Here is a 26,208-nt window from a genome sequence, read left to right as displayed (position 1 = left end):
CAGGAAAGGAGTACATCAAGGCTGAATATTGTCACCCTGTTTATTTAACTTGTATGAAAAGTACATTATTCAAAATGCTGGGCTGGATGAAGTACAAGCTGGTATCAAAATTGCTGAAAGAAATAACAATAACCTCAGATATGCAGATGACACCAAAAGTGAAGAAGAACTAAAGAGCTTCTTGATGAAAGTGAAAGAGGAGAGCAAAAGTTGGCTTAAAACTCAATATTAAGAAAATGAAGATCATGGCATCTGGTCCCATCACTCCATGACAAATAGATGGGGAAACAGTGGAAACAGTGACAGACTTTATTTTGGGGGGCTCCAAAGTCACTGCAGATGGTACTGCAGCCATGAAATTAAAAGATGCTTGCTCCTTGGAAGAAAAGCTATGACCAATTTAGATGGTATATGAAAAAGCAGAGACATTGCTTTGCCAACGAAAGTCCATCTAGTCAAAGCTATGGTTTTTTCAGTAGTCATGTATGGACGTGACAGTTGGACTAAAAGAGCTAGGAGATCCAACCAGTCCATTCTGAAGGAGATCAATCCTTGATTTCTCTGGAAGGAATGATGCTAAAGCTGAAACTCCAGTACTTTGGCCACCTCATGCGAAGAGTTGACTCATTGGAAAAGACTCTGATGCTGGGAGGGATTGGGGGCAGGAGGAGAAGGGGACGACAGAGGATGAGATGGCTGGATGGCATCACTGACTTGAACATGAATCTGAGTGAGCTCCGGGAGTTGGTGATGGACATGGAGGCCTGGCATGCTGAGATTCATGGGGTCGTAAAGAGTCAGACACGATTGAGCAATTGAACTGAACTGAACTGAAGCACCGAAGAATTGATGCTTTCAATCTTGGGTGTTGGCGAAGACTCTTGAGAGTCCCTTGGACTGCAAGGAGATCGATCCAGTCCATCCTAAAGGAAATCAGTCCTGAATATTCATTGGAAAGTCTGACACTGAAGCTGAAACTCCAAAACTTTGCCCACCTGATGCAAAGAACTGACTCATTTGAAAAGGCCCTGATGCTGAGAAAGAGTGAAGACAGGAGGAGAAGGGGACGACAGAGGATGAGATGATGGATGGCATCACTGACTCAATGGACATGAGTTTGAGGAAACTCTGGGAGTTGGTGATGGAAAGGGAGGCCTGGTGTGCTGCAGTCTGTGGGGTTGCTAAGAGTTGGACATGACTGAGTGATTGAACTGAACTGAAACAGCAAAAGGAAAAGAAATCTATAGAATGGGAAGTGATTTTTACAAATCATACATCTCATAAAGGCATTGCATTCAGAATATATATATAACTTACAACCCAACAATTAAAAATGTATACAGTTATTTCTTAAAAAAAGATACAAAGATGGGCAAGAAGCACATGAAAAGATGCTCAACATTATTGGTCACTAGTGAAATGCAAATCAAAACTACAATGAGAAATGATTTTACACTCGGCAGGATGACTATGATCAAATGATGGAAAATAACAAGCAAGAGTGAGCATGTGGAAACAACCCCTCAAAGATGACTGTAGCAAGTAGAAAATGGTACAGCCACTTGGGGAAACAGTGCTCCATTTCTTCACCAAATTTAAACCCAGAATTATCAAAAGCCCTAGCAATCTTCCCTGGTGGCTCAACTGGTAAAGCATCTGCCTACTATGCGGGAGACCCAGGTTCAATTCCTGTGTCAGGAAGGTCTCCTGGAGAAGGAAATGGCAACCCACTCTAGTATTCTTGCCTGGAAAATCCTATGGATGGAGGAGCCCGGTAGGCTACAGTCCATGGGGTCACAAAGAGTCGGACACGACTGAGTGACTTCACTTTCTAGCAATTTTATCTCTTAAGCATATATCCAAGAGAACTGTAGCCATATGATTACTGAAACCTGTCCACAAATATTTATAGTATAACTAAGAAGGACCCTAGAAGGCCTTCCCAGCACAGAAACCCTCATCTTCCCTAGCCTATGCCCTCCACCTGCTTCTTTTTTGTAGAAAAAATTTAACCAAGTAAGCTTAATCAGAGAATTGAAAAATGCAAAAGAAAGAAAAACTTTCAAGGAAAACAAAATAATAATAATAATTTTGCCATAAATTGTATTCTGAGCCATATCTTTTAAATCAATTTGCAGATACTGAAACCCCCATTGGTAGAAAAAGTTGACTACATGTTGACCAGACTGTAGCCATGCATAAGCTGCTCTATCTTGGCTTCAAGGAAAGGGGAACAAACTGACTCTGGAACTGATGATTAAACGACTTAAAACAATCAAGATGGTGGCGATCAGACCTCGTGACTAACTTCAAAATGATGGTCGGAACTAATTGTGCTATTCTATACATAGCCCCACCTACCACTTGTGCACCCCTGAAACTCCCCTTCAAAAAGCTTTTGCTCCCCCAGTCAACAGTTAAGAGTTGGTTCTTACTCTTGAGTAAAGCAATCTTTCCTTTCCTACCAACATTTGTCTCTCAAATATTGGCTTTCAAGTGGCGAGCAGAAAAACCTGAGTTGCTAATGATAGTACCATTCCACCAGCCAAAAAGTGGAACCAATACAAATGTCCACCAGTTGGCGAATGGATAAACACAAAGTTGTATGTTTGCTTTTTATCAGCCATAAAAAGAGTGAACTACCAGCATATTATGACGTGAATAATGCCAAACACCAAAGGCTTTATATGATTCTACTTATATGAAATATCCAGAAATAGCAAATAAAGGATGGAAAGTAAATTAATCATTGTCAAGAGTTGGGGAGAGGAGTGAAAATTTGTTTGGTGATTATTACACAACTTTTTGAATATACTAATCACTGAATTGTATACTTTTAAAGGATGAACTTTATGGTATGTGAATTACAGCTCTATAAAAACTATTAAAATTGAAAAACAACTTAGGTTTATTTCAATACTGCAGAATTGTTCTACTATCATAAAAATCAACTGATGTAATTCATTATAAGAACTATTTGAAAGAAAAATTCTTATTATATCAAAGGATGCAGAAAATTATATGAGTTTTAAGATGCCCAAACAAGGACTATAACTCAATTTTAAAATCTGAATATGGGGAACCATAGAAACCTACAGAAAATAAGGTAATTAATAAGAATATATTGAAAACTTTTCTTCTGAGATCAGAAACAAGAAAAGACTCCCCAGCCAGTTCAATAAGAGGAATAAAAAGTGCCCAAGTATTGGAAGAAAGAAATACACTGGTCATATTTGCAAATGGTATTACTCTATATGTAGAAAATTTTAAATATTAGAACTAGTAAGTAAATGTAGCCAACAAGATTATTCAATAGAATATCAACATATGAAAAGCTTTTATTTCCTTATACCATGAATAACCAATTAGAAAATGAAATTTAAAAAAATATATATTTTGTTATTGTTTATGATCAACATTTTGTCAGTTTCATTAAATTAATTTGAAACCTTTTTTTTTAATATGTTCTGGAAAATTTCAACAATTTTCAAGTCATTTTACTAATGATAATGATATATATCCACAAGTGAGATAGAAATGGATGTCAATTATAGTAGGCGTGATATTTTGGATATTATTTTTTAATTTAGAGAATAGAACTTAATAAACAGTATTCAGGAACCCTAAAGTTATTTGCCTGTTTTCACATCTCTCTTATGATATCTGTGTATAGATAAACATTCACAATCATCTATATATGCTGCCTGGAGTTGTTACCGCCAGCTCCCATGTTAGATTAAAGCAATGATTGACATATTTTTGCATACTATTTGGGAATTTCACATTTGCTATGCTGGATTTCTTCTGTTCCTGAAACATACAGCTTGGAAATATACACTTTGTTTTCATACAGCTGGATGGTGCAAACATACCAGAATTAAAGAATTACAGTTAGTATCTTACCAGCTTGCATCTTTAAGCAATCCTTATAAATACTATCCTTCTTATTAATACTGTCTTCTGGTCCTATTAAATATGCTCAGGAATTTAAAACATAGTGCTTCCTCATTTAAACAGACAACTTGCCTCTCAAAAAAATTGAAGTAAAAGTTGGAAATATTTTCAATAGCTGAAAATAGTTAAACTTTCTGCAGTACCTTAGTAGAACATATTAAATAACATAGAGATTTGGTTTTCGTGATTTCCTCCCAATAGTGGTTACAAATTTTCTCTTTCTTTGCTATATTTGAATGGCATATTTCATTTCACACATCCTTTACTCACTGCCAGAACCTTAATACAGCTTAAGGAGAAAGCTTACCTATACAGTGTTTGTAAATGTCAACTAGCCAACAGATATTTGGAAGCCTATGAATGTTCACCTTTCTAACATTTGCTTAAAGCCATCTGGAATTAATGTTCTCCTCTTTCCGCTCCTCTCACCTCAAAATAAAAAAAAATTATACAGAAGTTGACAAAATATATTAAATAAAGCTGGTATTTAGTCTTCTTGCATTCAAGCAGGAATTACACATGCATGTAAAAAGTAAGAAGGAAACATTTTTACAGTATTCTGTACACTTGCTGTCAAGTTACTCTTTTGATATATTTGCCATTTTCCACTAAAACACATCTTGTTTATTTTGGATTAGGAGCAAGTTCTTCCATGTCTACCAGGATTCATTTGCCTGCTAAAGCAGCCCTGTCCTTGAAAGAGATTATATCACATGCCAATCAAACCAAATCTGCTTGTTTTCATTTTATTTTCTCAACTTGATTTGTCAACATTTGTGAAAATGAGAAATTTGAAAGATAATATTAACATTTGCTAAGAGTTGGCCTGCCTTCTCTCTGTAGAGGAGCTCATTTTTCTCTCATGCCTTTGGACCAGGAATTAGGGAAATGGAGCATGAAGAGCTGGCACCCCTCACTCTGGAAAACTCCAGTCTACTCTGGATGAGCTGCTCTTATGTGGGGCTAGGAAGCCAGTTGATATCCTGGGTGAGTAGCACTTGTGTAGGGAGCTTTGGACTTCTCTGTGCTCCCTTGAGCCCTACTTCCTCTTTTGTTTCTCTCCCCAGACTTGTCGTATCAAAACCTACTGTTATCCTAATCTGGGTCCATCATCAACCTTGTTTCCTCTTTCCTCTTTTTCACTATTCTCACATTCAGTCACATGTCATGCTGATTCCATCATCTAACATTTATGTAAATATTTACAAATCATTTTATAGGATCTGATCAGAGATGGAGTGATTAGCATAGCATAGAATTCAATTAGCGTATGGCAGCTGTTGGCCTCTAACATTACAGAGTAGCTTCCTATTTTCAAGTCCATGAATATCCTGTCTCTCCTAGATCTAAAACTACCCAAGTTTACCTAGACAAGTTTCCTCCCTAAGCTTCTGCTTCTCTTTTTCAATTTGTATATGTTCCATAAAAATTTCCCACCAAAAGGAAAAATTTAATCTTCCAGTAAGAGTGTTTTTTAAATTTATCCCCTAGTACTTAAATTTCAAACTCATCAACCCATATTAAAAAAAATCTCCCTATCAAGCTACCAACGGTTTTTTTCACAGAGCTAGAACAAATAATTTCACAATTTGTATGGAAATGCAAAAAACCTCGAATAGCCAAAGCAATCTTGAGAAAGAAGAATGGAACTGGAGGAATCAACCTGCCTGACTTCAGGCTCTACTACAAAGCCACAGTCATCAAGACAGTATGGTACTGGCACAAAGACAGAAATATAGATCAATGGAACAAAATAGAAAGCCCAGAGATAAATCCACACACATATGGACACCTTATCTTTGACAAAGGAGGCAAGAATATACAATGGAGAAAAGACAATCTCTTTAACAAGTGGTGCTGGGATAACTGGTCAACCACTTGTAAAAGAATGAAACTAGAACACTTTCTAACACCACACACAAAAATAAACTCAAAATGGATTAAAGATCTAAACGTAAGACTATAAACCTCCTAGAGGAAAAGATAGGCAAAACACTCTCCGAAGTAAATCACAGCGGGATCTTCTATAACTCACCTCCCAGAATACTGAAAATAAAAGCAAAAATAAACAAACAGGACCTAATTAAACTTAAAGGCTTCTGCACAACAAAGGAAACTATAAGCAAGGTGAAAAGACAGCCTTCAGAATGAGAGAAAATAGTAGCAAATGAAGCAACTGACAAACAACTAATCTCAAAATTATACAAGCAACTCCTGAAGCTCAATTCCAGAAAAATAAATGACCCAATCAAAAAATGGACCAAAGAACTAATAGACATTTCTCCAAAGAAGACATACAGATGGCTAACAAACACATGAAAAGATGCTCAACATCACTCATTATCAGAGAAATGCAAATCAAAACCGCAATGAGGTACCATTTCACACCAGTCAGAATGGCTGCAATCCAAAAGTCTACAAGCAATAAATGCTGGAGAGGGTGTGGAGAAAAGGGAATCCTCTTACACTGTTGGTGGGAATGCAAACTAGTAGAGCCACTATGGAAAACAGTGTGGAGATTCCTTAAAAAACTGGAAATAGAACTGCCTTGTGACCCAGCAATCCCACTGCTAGGCATACACACCGAGGAAACCAGAATTGAAAGAGACACGTGTACCCCAATGTTCATCACAGCACTGTTTATAATAGCCAGGACATGGAAGCAACCTAGATGTCCATCAGCAGATGAATGGATAAGAAAGCTGTGGTACATATACACAATGGAGTATTACTCAGCCATTAAAAAGAATACATTTGAATCAGTTCTAATGAGGTGGATGAAACTGGAGCCGATTATATACAGTGAAATAAGCCAGAAAGGAAAACACCAATACAGTATTCTAATGCATATATATGGAATTTAGAAAGATGGTAACAATAACCCTGTATGCGAGACAGCAAAAGAGACACAGATGTATAGAACAGTCTTTTGGACTCTGAGGGAGAGGGCGAGGGTGGGATGATTTGGGAGAATGGCATTGAAACATGTATAATATCATATATGAAACGAACCACCAGCCAGGTTCGATGCATGATACTGGATGCTTGGGGCTGGTGCACTGGGATGACCCAGAGGGATGGTATGGGGAGGGAGGAGGGAGGGGGGTTCAGGATGGGGAACACGTGTATACCTGTGGTGGATTCATGTTGATGTATGGCAAAACGAATACAATATTGTAAAGTAGTTAACTTCCAATTAAAATAAATAGATTTATATTAAAAAAAGAAAAAATCTTATCTTTTCAACACTTGCATATTCAGTTACCATTATCTGAAACCATCATATAGTTATAGTCCTTCAAATAATTTACACTATCAGGATTATTTGAAGGACTATAACTATATGATGGTTACTAAATTCAGTTACTTTTTAAGATGTTTGCATATTCACACATATTCTTAAAAAGTAACTGAATTTACACTAGTACCCTCAAAAGTCAGTTGATACTTTGTACTTTCAACAAATATTTTTCAGTGTTTATGTATCCGTAGTCAAACTGGTTAACTAGAAACACAAGCCAAATTAAAAAAAAAAACAAAACAAAACAAAACAAAAAGAAAACTGCTGAATTAATCCAACATACAATTTTGAAAATGTAAAATTAAATTTTTCCTGATAAATGATTTTTCAAAAAGTAATCCACCAATAAATGACATTATCAGAAAAGCAGAACTTATTGGGGAATTTTAAGAGCCAAAACATCTCTTTGATTTAAACCTAGGAGATATAGATGGTAGGGAAAAATTCGGTTTTTGTTCAACATCCACAAATATTAAGGTTAGTCTTTCTTGGTTTGGAATACTCATTTACACATCAATATTCAGCTTTAGGAATTTAGGGGCTCATTAACTTTGCTAAACATGGAATTTAGTTTTTTTAAAAGCTAATTATTTCTTTACTATTTTTATATCCACTTATACTCTTCTCCTTACTCACAAAGGACACATCTTCACCAGTACCCAGCTCCTGCCATCAGGGAAATAATTTCACTTAAGTCCCTTGAAAGCAATTTTTTATGGGCTCCACAAAAATGGTGATAACTTACTTAGTGGTCTCATTTACTTTTGTGGAGATTAAAGACTATTTCTAAGATGATTTGGGCATAACTATTTGATTAATATATTTTTTAAAAATAAGGCAAAAACAAACCACTGACCCATCCACATATCAGAAATTAATGGTTATAATTTAACTGAACTTTCAGGTATTCTCAGAGTGTTGTTCTGATATTTAAAAATATCACTTCCCTTCATCTTCATAATTTTGTGAATCAAATTATTATTTACACAATTGGTTTTATTGAGAATTGTGTTGCTGGTTGTTCTCATAAGATGTTTTCTGAATATACTGTTTTCAATCTATGATAAACACTTTTACATAATTGAAGCAACCATTCTCTGGGTATCTTCCCTACTTGACACTTCTGTGTTTATCTTGGATTAATGTACAATACTTATTTTGCCATAATTTCTGCAATACAGTTGTCTCTGGGGTCTCCTCTAAAATCTTCAAGCTTCTCATATTTCAAGTTTCTTTAGAACAGTTAGTTTAACCTTGGCTGCACAGTCCTTAAGTCCAGCCTGTACCTCAGACCAATTACATGAAAAACTCTAGGGGTAGAACCTTGACATCAGTAATTTTTAAAACTCCCAGGTGGTTCCAATGTGCAGTCATGGTTGAAAAACACTATTTAGAGTGAGAAATGACCTCAGGCTCTCCTACAACTTTCCTACTAATAGCCTAACATATCACAAGTGCAAAATGGCATCAGTGAACATGCATAGTTACAAAATAGCACTATTTATTTTGTTCCAACTTTGATGTATTTTTGTTAAGCTTCTATCCGTGCCTATAATTTGAAGTTTGAGGCATCAAGTTCCAATAATCTTTGCTAAATTTACTCCAAAGCTGGAGCATGCTCCTTCAGATTTAAAAATGGCAGCTCTCAATAAAGTTTGGCCATTTAATTATACATCTAAAAAAATAATCACAATTTTGAAAGAGTCTCACTCTTAAATAATTAATATTTTAATAACTTTCAGGTAAATAATAAGCTATAGAGGTCATTTATTTAGAGCCATTTATTAATATATAAAATTCTTGAGAACATTACTTCTCATTAGTTATCTACATGAACTCTTTTCCATTAATCTCTTGCTGATAATCTTTATGGCAACTAAAACTCCTTTATGTAATATCTCCTTTATGTAAGATTTTTAACTATTTATCAGGAAAACTCCTTTCAATGTTTCATTCTAATACAACAAAAGAGAACAATCTGTTTCTATTTTGAGACCACCTTTAAATTTCAACTGCAAGCACTTCAAACTTATTTATTTGAAAATTAATTTTTTTGCTGCAGAGTAAATTTTCAGAACTCTCAGTTTATTTTTCAATATATTTTCCTCAGACCCAAACATGTTAGGAGTAATAAGACATCTTTCCTCCATCAATAATAAGGAAATCTTTCCTTAGAAACTTTGCTCTCATTTTTATCTATTACCATAAAGGAAATCAGTCCTGAATATTCATTGGAAGGACTAATGATGAAGCTGAAACTCCAATACTTTGCCCACCAGATGCGAACGACTCATTGGAAAAGACTCTGATGCTAGGAAAGATTGAAGGCAGGAGGAGAAGGGGATGACAGAAGATGAGACGGTTGGATGGCATCACTGACTTGATCAACACGAGTTTGAGTAAGCTCAGTGAGTTGGTGATGGACAGGGAAGCCTGGCGTGCTGCAGTCCATGGGGTCGCAAAGAGTCAGACACGACCGAGCAACTGAACTGAACTGAATGGAACTTAGCAAACTTTGAGATTTTAATTAAAAAAAAAAACAACCCTTTAACATGACAATTTAAGTTAACTATGGAATATAATTTGGGAGCTTCTTAGGTGGACCTAGTGGTAAAGAACACCCCTGCCAATGCAGGAGACACAAGAGACTCAGGTTCAATCCCTGGGTCATGAAGATCCCCTAAAGTAGGAAATGGCAACCCAATCCAGTATTCTTGCCTGGAGAATTCTAGGGATAGAGGAACCTGGCAGGCTGTAGTACATGGGGTCACAAAAGAGTTGGACACGACTGAGCAAATGAGCATTACACGGAATATAATTTAAGAGAAGGTGATTATTAAAAACTATGTAAACCCAACTGCTTTGGGGATGACAGTGAATCTCCTGATATTGGACTTGATTTTATGACATTCATTCACAAATCAAACAAGAATATTTAAAACTTGGTTGCTAGAACCTGAGTTGCAATGCAAATTCAGTGTTTCCTTTTTAAATGAACCTCTCATGACAATCCACGAAGTGTCAAGGTAGAGTCAGGGCAAAATTATTTTCTCCTATAGTCAATCTTTCTGGATCTGCTCTTCCCCAAGAGGAACTGATCACCTCTTGCTATTTCTCCTTCCTGTGAATGTTTAAAGATTTTTTTTTACCACTTCATGACAAATCACTTTCTTTTGCCTTCCTCTCCATACCTCTAGGGTGGTGATTTGATTTAATTCATAACTGTATTTTTAGCAATTATGGGTTCACACTTGGTGCTCAGTTTGATAAATGAATGATGAGGGAAGTGGGGTAACAGTTTGAGCATTTGCAAAAATTCATCAAATTGAAGCATCACTACAAAAAAAGCTAGCGGAGGTGATGGTATTCCAGATGAACTATTTCAAATTCATGTATGTATGTGATAGTTGGACTACAAAGAAAGCTGAGAGCCGAAGAATTGATGCTTTTGAACTGTGGTGTTGGAGAAGACTCTTGAGAGTCCCTTGGACTGCAAGGAAGTCAAACCAGTTAATCCTAAAGGAAATCAACCCTGAACATTCATTGGAAGGACTGATGCTCAAGCTGAAGCTCCAATACTCTGGCCACCTGATGTGAAGAACTGACTCATTGGAAGAGACCCTGATGCTGGGAAAGATTGAAGGCAACAGTAGAAGAGGATGACAGAGGATGAGATTGCTGGATGGCATCACCGACTCAATGGACATGAGTTTGAGTGAACTCTAGGAGATGGTGAAAGACAGGGAGGCCTGGCGTGCTGCAGTTCATGTGGTCACAAAGAGTCAGACTCAACTGAACAACATCAAACTGCACGTTTAAGATTTTATTACACATCAATTATATTTCAACTACAAAGAATAAAATAAAATATTTCAATTCTCCTTGCAACACTCTGTCAGAATCAGATCATAAACCAATATAGAATTTGAGGATTATTATTTTGCCACAAAAGTGAAACTTGATAACCCACATTATTCACCAGACTCAAAAGTTCATTATAGTCTTTTACAAAACAAAACTCATCCACAAATTTGCACCAGTATGGATATTCAAATCATGTGTAAACATGCATGTCAGATTAAAGGAAGATATCTTAAGTGCTAAGATTTTGATTGAAATAAAATTGAAGTTTTCTATAGTAAGTATTTTGTGGAATTAGGTGAATTTGGTTGTTACTATACTAAAAAATGACATAGTAGCTCAGTTGGTAAAGAATCCACCTGCATTGCAGGAGACCCAGGTTAGATTCCTGGGTTGGGAAGATCCCCTGGAGACAGAAATGGCAACCCACCTCAGCATTTTACCTGGAAAAACCCATGGACAAAGGAGCCTGGCAGCCTGTTACAACTTAGCGACTAAACCACTACCACCACAAAAAATGACAGCATCCCTTAATAGTCAATAGTGTATAAATGAAACACTCTGATTTACAATTTATTTATAAGAAACAAAACGTAAAAATTGGATATGGAATAAACCAGTGCAGATGAGCAGAGACATCATTTTTCATCTAGTGCTATATAAATACATCTAACAAGTGAAAATCTACCACTTTAGCAACAGTTAATCTAGTTAACAGTTGTTAACAGATATGGCAAAAAAAAAAAAAAATAAATACCATAAAGAATGGCAGGGGTATAAACCCCCATCAACAAACAAAAAACATGCAAAAGTGTTCCTTTCCGAATCATCTTAACAGTCATCTTTGTACAACATCACTGGGGTTTTTTAGTCACTAAGTCATGTTTGATTCTTCTCATAGGAGTCTCTCAGGCTCCTATGTCTCTGGGATTTCCCAGGCAAAAGTACTGAAGTGGCTTGCCATTTCCTTCTCCAGATGATCTTCTCAACCCAGGGACTGAACCCATGTTTCCCATAGAAGCCCATGACATCATTACATTATCTTTTAGAAAAAAGAAACTATGGAAAGAAGAAAAAATACTCAACATGAAAAATGAAGCATGGTTTCACAAATATAAAACTTGAAAACGTGCTAAATAGGTTGATAAATTCCTGTCATTCTTGGCAAAATAGAATGAATATTAAGAATAGAAAAGATCTTGCGGTCTAGAGTATTATTTTTTTGCTGGTTTGGGAGAACTTTTCTCCGTAATAAAATACTATGTAACATATCAAGCATGAAAATAAATTAAAAGTAGTAAAAGTGGATGGTGTCCATAGCCTGATTTGTTGGCTTATTCTTGCATTTTAAGTAATGGATCCTCAAGGGAAGCTATGAGAAATGGGGACTTCAGGGGAAAAAAAAAAAGTTTTTCACTGACACAGGAAAAATGTCCTATTTACCAAGAAGGTATGTCTGTCCCTTGGTCAGAGTTAGTTTTTATAGCAGAGCATTTTGCATTGCTATCCTTGAATTGTATGCTGCTGCTGCTGCTAAGTCACTTCAGTCATGTCCGACTCTGTGCAGCCCCATAGACAGCAGCCCACCAGGGTCCTCTGTCCGTGGGATTTTCCAGGCAAGAATACTGGAGTGGGGTGCCACTGCCTTCTCTGCCTTTAATTGTATATGCTTTATCTAACATTTCTAGATTGTATCAAAATCACCATCACTTACAGGATTGATTATTAACTTTTAAAACTTAATTTATATGAATTGATTTATTGCTCTTAAAATATTTTACATTGTGTTTTGAACTTCTCTTTCCTAGGAGTGCAGAAGATGCATGTGTAAATGTGCCATACTTTTAGCATTTATGTACTTTGCAAACAAAGTGTCTAAAACAAATTCTATAACTCAATTTCTGGTTTTGTTGTAAGCCAAATACTAGTTAATAGCTTAGCACACCTGATTTGACTTGGCATTTTCAAAATTGATTTATTGCACTCTTTGCAAAACCTGTTAGTTCTAATCTTGCAAATGCAATAGGTTCCTCTTGCCATGATCATTATTATAAAGGCTATAGGCAGGTTATGTCTTTCCTTAGTTTATATAATTGTGATTTATCATCCATTTCCAAGAGAAATCACATTCCCAGAGCCATGGGTCTGCCATTTTCTATTGATGAAAGCGCTATGCATTATCTGAAGAGTAGCGTGGTTACAGAGAGGGACCTATACAATTTCACCCTATTCTGAGCCCTGAGAAACTGATATGTCTTTTATGCTTTGCAGTAGGTCTGAACAATGTCTTAGAATTTAAACACAATTAACTGAGAGTTTGTGGTTTGTTTCTACTGCTTACAAATAATTGCAATGAATGAGCTAAACATATTGACTTTCTTTTAAAGATTTTTAAAACATACTGAATAATTAAGTGGGGTTGGTGATAATTTAGACTGTATAGAGACAATGATACAATAGTTTTCCTGCTTTCTTTAATAATTTCTGTTCTCAAATGTAATCCATTTTTAAAATTGACAATGGCAAATTGACATGCATTGTATGTAATTACCCATTGCTTCTTATGAGCTGACGTGCTGTGCCTTCTGTTGATTCACACTAGATCTGTATAAATCTGCCATCCTAGATAACTCCTTCCTAGCCATCTGAGCAAACTATTTGGATACATATATTTCTTTTTGTGTGTTATCAAGTAACAAAGAGACTTTGGGAATTCTATTAAATACATCTTTTCTCCTCTTGATAAGAAACCAAATTAATTTATAGTCAAAGAGGTTTTGGAAGAATGCTGACATATTTTTTCCTCTGAGTTTTCTTTTAGATCATCAAGTGGCAAAAAGCAAAGCAGTGGAAGAATCAAATTAAGAAAAAAATCATCATTCTTTATTCTGTATATGAGGATAAAGAAATGAAATAATTTCAGGATAAATAAAAATATTATAGCATTTATTTTAAATTTCAAAGAGAATGAATTAGATTCAACATAAAAGGCATTTACTCCTTTCACAATAACTACATTTGAATAAAAAAGTTCATGTATTTACATTTACATAAAATATATTCATTCTCTCTTCCTTTACTATTACAGGCATCTTTGAGAAAGGCTGCAGTACTCTTGCGTGGCAAATCCCATGGACAGAGGAGCCTGGTAGGCTGCAGTCCATGGGGTCATGAAGAGTCGGACATGACTGAGTCGCTTCATTTTCAATTTTCACTTTCATGCATTGGAGAATGAAATGGCTACCCACTCCAGTGTTCTTGCCTGGAGAATCCCAGGGACAGGGGAGCCTGGTGGGCTGCCGTCTATGGGGTCGCACAGAGTCAGACACGACTGAAGTGACTTAGCAGCAGCAGCAGTAGTAAACAAATTTATAGTTAAGAAGATTTCTATCTAAATATTATTACTTAAACATCTTATATATCAATCATGGCTAAATAAATGAAGGTGCACCTTTATAAATTAAATTACAGTCATTATACATGCTATTATGCTTTGACATGAAAGAGCCTCAATCGTATACTTTTGAGTGAACAAAGGAGGTTACAAGCAAAAACATATATAGTATATGCCCTTTTATTTAAAACAATACTATAAAATATGTGTTCAGAGAGAGATGTCTATACAAGTGTCTTTAACTCATCAATGATGAGTGCTTTTGGACAACTGGATTTGTACTGGTATTTATTTTCTTTCTTATAGCAAAGTAGTAATAGCATTGCTGATCTTTCTGCTATGACTTTAAATTCTAATTTACCCTCCAGATGTACCTCATTATTGAGTCTATTTGTGGTCTTCTAACTGAGGCATTTTAAGATGATATAAATATGAACATATTCTGAAAAGTTATAACCAAACAAGTAATCCTTGCATGATTCCTCCTTAAATCCAGACAGAGAAGGAGTATAATGCAGTTCTGTAATCAACACAGGTGCCAAAGGTAAAGCATTCTTACATAAAATGTACAGTTTTTTGAGAGGGGAGCAAGGAAATTCAAAGGTACCTGATGAGCAAAAATGAAGAGAGGTAAGATAATTAGAAAAATGTAAGGAGTACACAAAATTGGAAAGTCAAGGGTTTTCTAATTGAGATGATAGAAAGCCTGAACATTTGCTCCCATCTCTGTAGGGAAGGGATAGAATAGATAGTGTTTTCAATGAAGTTTCATCAATTTCAACTAGTGTACCCCTCTGATGTCTGCTGTTGATGGTGAGGGAGGTATTGAATGTGTGGGGACAGGGGATATGGCAACTTGCTATACTTTCTGCTCAAGTTTATTGTGAATCTGCCCTAAAAATAAAGTTTATTAATAACAAAACTATAAAGACCCTCAAGGTAGCTGCTGGACCAATGTAGTTGATGTCATCTGACCATCCCAGAGGACTCTAACCAAGATTCAGTTCTTAATGCCTCACCAGAATGGACACTCAGAAGCCTGGGGTGGAGTCAATGAGATTATGTTCAATCATTTCAATCACTCTCTCCAATAGAATCTCTGAACCTTCAGCCGTTCATACGGGACTAGCCTGATGTTTCGGACATGTAGGCAAGGAATGTGACAGCTATCCTATGCAATTTTTCTTTTTTCTGTACCCCAATAAAACACTATTTCAGAGGCTAGATGTGAAGAGTACAAGAGTACAAAATTTGATAGGTTTAAGACTACAAAGTTTGTTCAGAGCTGTAAGTCTTGCTATCCACATTTCAAATCTGTTTAAGTGTGCTCTTATACTCCAAATAAGCAGTAAATGCAAATCATTGTACCATTATTCTGAATCAATAGTAGACAAATTAAATTATAGCGTTCAGTAGACAATGATGAGATACATATCCAAAGACAGAAATAGCCATTATGCCACTGGGAGAGGCTGCATCACATAGACATTTCAAAATAGATGAGAAACATTTGAAATCTACTAGTCAATGCATCAAGGATTCCCAGGGGGCTCAGGGGTAAAGAATCCATTGCAGGAGATGCAGGAGACATGGGTTCAGTCCTTGAATTGGAAAGATCCCCTGGAGAAGGAAACGGCAACCCACTCCAGTATTCTTGCCTGTATAATCTCATGGACAGTGGAGCCTGGCAGGCTACTGTCCATGGAGTCACAAAAGAGTCAGGGATGACTGTGCACGCAGGAACACACTCAATGCATCACAGAAAAGCTAAAGGCTTGGAGTAAATTACTAAATGCAATTTACAAAAGAGGGGATGTAATCACTTATCTGTCGCTAAGTAACAAGCTGCCCCCAAATTCAGAGGCTTAAACAACCACCACTTGACTTGTTCATGATTTTGCAGCTTAGGAATCCAGGCATGACAGACGAGTTTGGCGTTCTGGTTCCATGTTCTGATTCTAGCAGAGGGAATCATTCTTCTGGTTACCTACTGATGGTGCTTATTTTGGGCTAGAAATTTGAAGAACTTTTTCTTCACATTGTTGTCACTTCATATGGCCTCTTTCAATTTGGCTAATTTGAAACACCTCTCTAACTGGGGTCATATTTCTTTTATGTAGTGAGGAATCCAAGAGGGGTAAAGTAGAAGCCTTGAGTCTCTTGACACCAGACATCATTTCTGCTCCATTCTGCTTGAAAAAGCCAGTCACAGAGCTAGCTCAGGTTCAGTGAAGGAGGTAAGGGAACTGACCCTCAGAGAAAGGAATGGGAAAGAATTGATGGTCAAATTTTAGTCAGTCATAGGCAGGAATCTCAATAGAGCACACGTCAAAAGCATAAATTTATATTAGATAATTAAGATTAATCAAATTATGGACTGCTTTATTAGATTTAAACTGATATATTACCTCTTCATCTGAGCTGAGATAAGGTTATGAACTCATTATCTTAGAAAAATAAAGTAGCATGCATCATATTGGTATATTTTATATCCTAAAAATTACATAAATTATGGTAATGGAATTAAGAGACAAGCAAGCAAAAATGACTGCAGATAAGAAATTAAAAGATGCAAGACTGCTCTTGGAAGAAAAACTATGATAAACCTAGACAGCATATTAAAAAGCAGAGACATTAATTTGCCAACAAAGGTCCATCTAGTCAAATCTATGATTTTTGCAGTACTCATATATGGATGTGAGAGTTGGACCATAAAGAAAACTGAGCACCAAAGAATGGATATTTTTAAACTGTGGTGTTGCAGAAGACTTTTGAGAGTTCCTTGGACTACAAGGAGATCAAACCAGTCAATCCTAAAAGAAATCAGTGCTGAATATTCATTGCAAGGACTGATGCTGAGGTTGAAGCTCCAATATTTTGGTCACCTGATGTGAAGAACTGACTCATTAGAAAAGATCCTGATGCTGGGAAAGATTGAAGGCAGGAAGAGAAGGGGATGACAGATGATGAGATGATTGGATGGCATCATCGTCTCGATGGACATAAGTTTGAGCAAGCTCTAGGAGTTGGTGATGGACAGCAAAGCCTGGCATGCTGCAGTCCCTGGGGTTGCAAATAATCAGAAATGACTGAATGACTGAACTAAACTGAAGCAAAAACAGCAGCCCCAAATTCATGCACTGGCCATTCAAATTTAATTTTCACGGCATGGGACCACGAATTTTTATCAATTAAAACTATTATCCTATAGTTATAGAAAAAATATACTGGAGGAAAAATCATTCTATTATATCTGGTGAAGAATATTTTTTCCCAACTTACAAATAAAGTTTGGCAGTACAAGTGCTAAAAATAGAAGAAAAAAAAAACACTACTGTAATAACAGAATAAAGGTCACCCTTCTTGTTGCTTAGCTGGTAAAGAATCTGCCTGCAAATGGGGGAGATCTGGGTTCAATTCCTGAGTTGGGAAGATACCCTGGAGAAGGGAAAGGCTACCCACTCCAGTATTCTGGCCTGGAGAATTCCATGGACTTTATAGTCCATGGGGCTGCAAAGAGTTGGACATGACTGAGCGATTTTCACTTTCTCTACAGAATTCTACACACTATTCCTCGAAACCTGTGAGTATGTTCCTTGTGAGTATGTGACTATGTTCCTTCCACATGGAACTTTGCAGACTTGACTGAAATGAGAGATTCTGAGAATAGAATATTAACTTGAATTATCTAGCTGAATCCAATGTAATCTCATGGATCTTGATCAGTGAAAAAGAAAAGCAAGAGTTTATGAGTACCCAAGAAGAGCGGTAATGAGTTTGGAATGATGTGGTCAGGATCCAAGGAATGCAGGAAGCTTCTAGAGGCTGGAAAAGGCAGTCTCTCCCTAGAGCCTACAGAAGCATCATCACCTTCATTATCAGTCCCACAAGACCCATTTCAGACTTCTGGTGCCCAGAACTGTAATACCATACATTAAGCCACTAAATTTATGAGAATTCGCTACAGCAGCAATAGGAAACTAATAAAAACTACTAGACTTTTTAATTGGAACTTATAATTACTTCTCTTAAATGACAGCTAACAACCAATAAGCTGTGTAGAAAAATATTAAACTAATTGTAGTCAGCTATATTCATAGTTATCCTACTATGACATCTGGGATTCAGAAACTGTGATTTTTAAGTAATAAAATTGGCTGAAATGATGTAACATATGCTTCAAAAAAGATGTGTAAATATATATAATTCCTTTTTCTCATATGTTACCAAATCAACTTTCAGATTTTGGAAACACACACAAACAACTGAGGATAAGTTAATTATAGTCTTTTAACTGAAGTGACTTAGCAGCAGCAGCAGCAGCAACCTACATATAAGTAAATATATTTTATAAAAATAAAATCTGGATAAAATATTTTATTCTATTCTAACCTGTACATTAAGACATGGAATAAAATTTTAATTTTATGATTTCAGGGTTATCTCCCTTTATTGTTATATATATGATGGAATATAATAGAATTTGTGCAAATTAAAATACATACTATCCACTTCATTTAGTTGTCACCTTCTAGTTTGTGAATTGTGTGTGTATATCTACTCCCTCTGTTCTTCTATGTAACTTAAATAGAATACACAAGAGCATCTGGGAGAGGGGGGACAATAAGCATTTCTCTATAGATATACAGAATTGTGCTCAGTCACTAAGTCATGCCCAGATCTTTAGGACCCCATGGCATGGACTGTAGCCCACCAGGCTCTTCTGTCCATGAGATTTTCCAGGCAAGAATATTGGAGTGGGTTGTCATTTCCTTCTCCAGGGAATCCTCCTGACCCAAGGATCAAATTCATCTCTTGTATTGTAGGCTGGTTCTTTACCACCGAGCCACAAGGGAAGCCCAGATATACAGAATTACTTACCATTAGAAATAGCATATGAATTGAATATGCCATAATTTATTATCTTCATTTATGGGAAATCTGAAAACATTTCAACATTACAGTGAAAGGAAGAAAGAACGGACAAATATGCATAGCCAAGAAATGTGAAATCTAATCTGTTTCTATTATACTAATTGAGCATCATTGGGTCTATTTCTATATATGATAAAACCGAATGTCTAGTCTGCCCAATGTCATTGGCTTGACACTGTTCTATTCTCCACCTTTAATGGTACTGGAGCTCTAATATTATGTATTTTCAATTTATGCTAATGAAAAAGATCACTCCGTTCCTGAAAGCCTTTAGTAGTTCTCTACATTTTACAGAATAAAATAAAGTTCATTAATTAGTCTTTATAAGTTCCTTCCTGCCTTACCTTAATTTAGAGTTTACAGTTCTCCAAATACTTTTGTTAAGGGTGAAAAACACAGCCTGGAATCATGTTCTGAAATTTCCTCTACCTCTTTTAGCCTGGCCCACCTCATCCATTTTTGCCTAAGCCTCTTTGGTAAGGTATTTAGAGGATATTGGTATAAAATGTGAGTACATCCCAGATACAATAAACTTGAACCACTTAGGAAGGCATTTCTGATAACTTAGAATAAATATTTAAAAGATTTGCAATGTGCAAAGGTAGAGATGTGTTTTATGCTACCAATATCAAGAACAGAGCCTAGCACACTGTAGGCATATTATGTATTAAATAAATGAATATTTGTTTAATGAAATAGCATTCATGACATATTTGGATCAACCACAAAAGTTTAAATACATTCAGTTCAGAACTTTTGATATCTCAAGGAATTTTCCTTGATGTTATGGAAAATATACCAATCCAGAACATTTTGGTGTCAATAAAACTGAAATATGGCTTATGCAATTGTCTACTTATATTAATCTGAAGATAAAGTTTGCATCTTAAATTTTATCATAAGTGTTTAAATTACTATTTATGAACCTTACAATTTTAAGAATATAAACCCTTTAATAATCAATTACCACATTCAATTAGTCCGCAATCATGGAAATATACGACTGAGACTAGATCTCATTTCAAACCTCAAAATACAAAGTCAGTTAATTCAGAACTCCATCTGTGCCTTAGTCTCTAGAGTCTGACAAACAATTTCAAAGCTGTCTTTTGAGTGTCATCAAAACAAGACACCAGTTTGGAATCTATTTTAAAATTACTTGCAATATACAGGGATACACATTACATCTGCTTTGATTTTTCTCTAATGAAAGTTCCTACTTGTTCTGTGTCAGAATGGATGTAAGTATTCCCTAGAAATAGTGCTATTATTTAGAGTGCAACAATAGAGAAAATCAAAGCCCCAGATCTTATATTTCCTATTCATAAAAATATAATTGGCCTTTTTATGTCTGTGCTACCCTTGAGACAGGAAATTAACTTTATGTACATGAACATATATAGGATACCTATAAAACTCAGTATAGTTCAAATCTCATTTTCTCAAAAGAATTAGAAATAAAATCAAAGCATATTTTTTTAATCTTAAGGATTTTACATAGTTTAATGTTACCTCTCAAGATGATATTAAATTTCAGTTATTATAAATAACTGGCAAAGAAAGAACTATGGGTGTAGTCTTTCCAATAGCCTTGTAAATAGAGAACAAATCCTCACAAAATGTATCTTTTACTTGTGGGACAAAGTTAACTCTTGGCAGATATCAAATGTTTATACTCTGTCATAGTGGCTACAAGTTCAAGCCTTGTTATAGTTCACTTATTCAAAGTCTATTTTTACTATTCTGTATAACTTAGGCTATGAGGTAGCCTTGCTAACATATAGTAGCCTCATTTTTACTCCTATCTGTGGGGATAAAAATGTCTGCTTCATAAATTTTGAAGGTATAGAGGTATAGGGATGAAATAAATTAATATATATATGTATATATACATACATATTTATATATATGATACTTATATATAAGATACGCAGAATGATTTCTGATTTACAGTAAATGCTCAATAAAAGGTTATCAAGATAAAGGGCAATCCTACAGACTGGATGTAATTACATCTCATAAAGAGATGATGGTTCCAGAGACAAAAACTCACTTTGTCATTTGTCAGAGCAAAGAAAAGCAAGTATACAACTTTGCTAAAAAGAACCAAAAGTCTTTATGGTCTTACGTCTTATGTCTCTGTTTATTTTCTGTGTTCATAGTACACAAAGTCAGGATTTATTCAGGACTTGAATGAGAGTACACCAAAAGAAATCCAAAGTAAATTATTGCTTTTAAGGTATCTATTATGCTGTCTTCATTTCTCCCTCCATAAATGAAGTCTAAAGCTTATTATGGGAAATAGACAGGGAAACAGTGGAAACAGTGTCAGACTTTTTTGGGGCTCCAAAATTACTGCAGATGGTGATTGCAGCCAGGAAATTAAAAGACACTTACTCCTTGGAAGAAAAGTTATGATCAACCTAGACAGCATATTCAAAAGCAGAGATATTACTTTGGTCCATCTAGTCAAGACTATGATTTTTCCAGTAGTCATGTATGGTTGTGAGAGTTGGACTATGAAGAAAGCTGAACACCAAAGAACCGATGCTTTTGAACTGTGGTATTGGGGAAGACTCTTGAGAGTCCCTTAGACTGCAAGGAGATCCAACCAGTCCATCCTAAAGGAGACCAGTCCTGGGTGGTCATTGGAAGGACTGATGCTGAGGCTGAAACTCCAATACTTTGGCCACCTCATGTGAAGATTGACTCACTGGAAAAGACTCTGATGCTGGGAGGGATTGGGGGCAGGAGGAGAAGGGGACGACAGAGGATGAGATGGCTGGATGGCATCACCGACTCAAAGGACATGGGTTTAGGTAGACTCTGGGAGTTGGTGATGGATAGGGAAGCCTGGCGTGCTGTGATTCATGGGGTTGCAAAGAGTCAGACATGGACTGAGCAACTGAACTGAACTGAACTGAAAGCTTAAAGAAAATTTCCTGAAACAACAACAAAAAAATCAAAGTAGTATACCAATTATTTACTGATATAGATTAAAATACAATAGCACATTTTGTACATATTTCTAGATACTTTTGGTAAAAAGCTTTTTTTACAAATAAGATGACAACAATTTGATTAACATCTCAGAAAACAAAAAGAAAAAGAGAACAAGAAAGGAACCAAATAAGAAAGAAGAGAGAAAGAACAAAAAGAGAGAGAAATAAAGGAAGGGAGGGAGGGAGTAAGGGAGGGGAGGAAAGGAAAGGACATGAAAGGGAGGGGAAGGGAAAAGAAATTTTGGGCACAAAGGTAAATTTTCTTAGTTGAAATTCTTACTCCAAAGATGAGCCCTTCTTGCCTTCACTCAGCTCCAGTACCATGATGGGCCAGATCATTTGCATTCTGAGCCCATTACTGATTAAAAGCAATAAATTGGAGGTGAGTGGCAGAGACATTGACTAATTAAATTTAAAAAAAAAGTGAGCTCTCTATCACACACACACACACACACACACGCACACCCCTTAATTGCATCTTCCACAATCCCTGAATTAAAACTTCATTCAATGAGCCTCATTTTCAAATGCTCCTGGATGGACTGTTTGAGATGACCATGGTTTTCCTGCTTATTCTTAATAGAGCCTCCCATAGTTATTTGAGTACCCATTTAAATTTAAGTACAGTTTAAATTTAAGTTCAGAAACCAAGAGGTCCAGTCCAAGACACTAATAATAAAGCAAACATGTAACTTATTGTTAAATTTGATTTTCAATTTGATCCTACTTTATTATAAACCTAGACAAGTCTGAGGTTTCCTACAGGATTCATCTCTCCTGAAGTTCCTGTGACTCAGGTCACTTCTTGAGCCCAAAGCGCTGAAGCCACTAACGGAAGAGTACACATCTATCCACATCTCAGTAATCTCTGTGGAACCACAATGCAACAGAGTTAAGCTGTCTGAAATGTGGATTCCAGATCAACAGCCTAGGCATCACCTGGGACCTAAGTAGAAATGCAAAATCTCATCCACATCCCCAACAAATGCTGAACCGGACCTGAATTCTAGTAAGTTCCCTAGGAGACACATACCCATGTTAAAGCTGGAGAAGCACTACAATAGAGGATTATTAATGATTCTTTTAAATTAAAGAGACATTACTTTGACGACTAAGGTCCGTCTACTCAAGGCTATGGTTTTTCCTGTGGTCATGTATGGATGTGAGAGTTGGACTGTGAAGATGGCTGAGTGCCAAAGAATTGATGCTTTTGAACTGTGGTGTTGGAGAAGACTCTTGAGAGTCCCTTGGACTGCAAGGAGATCCAACCAGTCCATTCTGAAGGAGATCAGCCCTGGGACTTCTTTGGAAGGAATGATGCTAACGCTGAAACTCCAGTACTTTGGCCACCTCATGCAAAGAGTTGACTCATTGGAAAAGACTCTGATGCTGGGAGGGATTGGGGTCAGGAGGAGAAGGGGACGACAGAGGATGAGATGGCTGGATGGCATCACTGACTCGATAGGCGTGAGTCTGAGTGAACTCTGGGAGCTGGTGATGGACAGGGAGGCCTGGCGTGCTGTAATTCATGGGGCTGCAAAGAGTCGGACACTACTGAGAGACTGAACAGAACTGAATGATTCTTTTAATTCCCAAACTGGATTCCTGCTCCTTAAAAAATTATCTTCCAAAATGGTTTCCATCCAAATGAATTGTATAACCAACTGCACTTTCTTTTTAAAAAAAAATTCATTAATTTTAATTGGAGGCTAATTACTTTACAATATTGTATAGGTTTTGCCATACATCAACATGAATCTGCCACAGGTACACACATGTTCCCTCTCCTGAACCCGCCTCCCACCTCCCTTCCCATACCATCCCTCTGGGTCATCCCAGTGAACCAGCCCTGAGCATCCTGTATCTTGCATCGAACCTGGACTGGCAATTTGTTTCTTATATGATATACATATGAAGTTTAATAGAGTTAAACAAATTTCCACTCAGTGGGGCTACTTGGAGTCCAACTGAGAACAGTTATACTCCAAGAGAAAAATGGCATATGCAGTATTTCTCCAAGCTATTTGACCATGAAGCATGTTTCCTTTGGGAGATCTATTAACATTTCTTAGAACACTAGAGTTTGTATAACAGAGTTTGGAAAATGGTGTCCTAACTTATGAAGAAATGTTCAAATTATATTTCATAAACTTTTTAATACATCAGGAAAAATGTCTGTTTGAGGTTTAAATTTAAACTTTGGAAAAATTATTACTCTGAAAAACCTAGGTCTCTGAATATTAAACTGGAAAATAGATGATGCTTGCTTCTGTTTTCCCGCTGCAATCTCCAGGCCTATTTCACTCATTCTGCCTGCTGGAGTCTGGGAAGAGGCACTCAATCTCAACTGAATATCTACACATGTGTTATGTTCAGACTCATGATTTCTCCCTCCTCTTGCCCCTTATCAAAATAAGAGTTTTCATTATATTCCTCCTAAAATAGTGATAACACCATATAAACAATTTGTTAAAGCCATCTCTGAAGTTGCCTGAACATCTTATTCTCTTTTGCTTTTTTATTTCTAAATAGAGAAGTGAAAGTGAAAGTTGCTCAGTTGCGTCCAACTCTGCAACCCCATGGACTATAGAGTCCACGGAATTCTCCAGGCCAGAATACTGGAGTGGGTAGCCTTTCCCTTCTTCAGGGGATCTTCCCAACCCAGGAATCAAACCCAGGTCTCCTGCATTGCAGGCAAATTCTTTACCAGCTGAGCCAGAAAGGAAGCCCAGATAGAGATCTATGCCTTATCCTAATGCAAAAGAATTACATTTGTTTATAATTCAAATATGTTATACCTAAAACAATCTCTATAAATATACACACATTAATATAGACAGCTAGAACTAAGAAGGGCCATGTACTAAGAAATCTTAGAAATATGGACACATTAATACATTAGTCCTCATTTCCTGTTATAATCATAGTTTCATCATGGGCTCCATGCTCCTTTCTCAGTTACTTCACTATTTATAGGCTTTTAAAATATTTTCTATAATTGTGCATGGTCTAGGAAGGCAAGTTCTATCATCATGAAGAGTTTTATAGCCAGCTTTTCCTCCTTGCCACATAGACTTTATCATGGGTAATTGGTAGAAAAAATGAAATCTACTACTGAACTTGTCTTTAAATTCTTCTAGACGTAAAGTTTTCTGGCTAAAAAATGTCATTTTCAGTCTCTTTATTTTTTATCAGAAATGAAGCTTGGGGCTTCCCTGGTGGCTCAGTGGTAAAGAATCCACCTGCCAATGTAGAAAACAGGTTTGATATCTGATCCAGGAAGACTCCATATGCCACAGAGCAACTAAACCTGTGTGCCACAACTACTGAGCCTGGGCTCTAGAGCCTGGGACCTGCAACTATTGAAGCCTGCATACCCTAGAGCAAATGTTGTGCAACAAGAAAAGCCACCCAATGGGAAGCCCGCACACCACAGCTAGAGAGCAGGCCCTGTTCTCTGCAACTAGAGAAAGCTGTGCAGCAACGAAGACCCAGAACAACCAAAAATAAAGAAATAAATATTTTAAAAAGCCAGACTGTGTGTTTTTACACATTTTTTAATTATAACAAAATAAACTCAGTTAAGATTTCATTATAGTTTCATCTAGTAACTAAAATTGTAATTAATCCATAATCTTAAATAGTCTGAGTCAATTAATAGCTAAAACATTATAACATGTCATTTTACATAATATTTTGAACAGTTTCCCCCAACCAGCATTTCAAAAAGGGATCATTAACCATCACTATGGTTATTTCTC

At 36.3% G+C, this 26,208-nt stretch overlaps 1 protein-coding gene and 1 non-coding gene across 3 annotated transcripts in view; one reads left to right on the top strand and one right to left on the bottom strand.

Moving 5' to 3' along the window:
* Positions 1-26,208, bottom strand: part of GPC5 (glypican 5) — a 1,587,384-nt gene that overhangs the window by 898,845 nt on the left and 662,331 nt on the right. The gene's annotated exons all lie outside the window — the stretch shown is intronic.
* On the top strand, positions 1,630-1,702 carry TRNAS-ACU (transfer RNA serine (anticodon ACU)). The gene has a single exon. It is a non-coding gene; the product is annotated as a tRNA-Ser (tRNA).

Source organism: Ovis aries, chromosome 10 (assembly GCF_016772045.2).
Source record: "Ovis aries strain OAR_USU_Benz2616 breed Rambouillet chromosome 10, ARS-UI_Ramb_v3.0, whole genome shotgun sequence".
Lineage (NCBI taxonomy): Eukaryota > Metazoa > Chordata > Mammalia > Artiodactyla > Bovidae > Ovis > Ovis aries.
The sequence above is the reverse complement of the archived record's forward strand: the minus strand, read 5'-3'. Positions and strand labels throughout refer to the sequence as shown.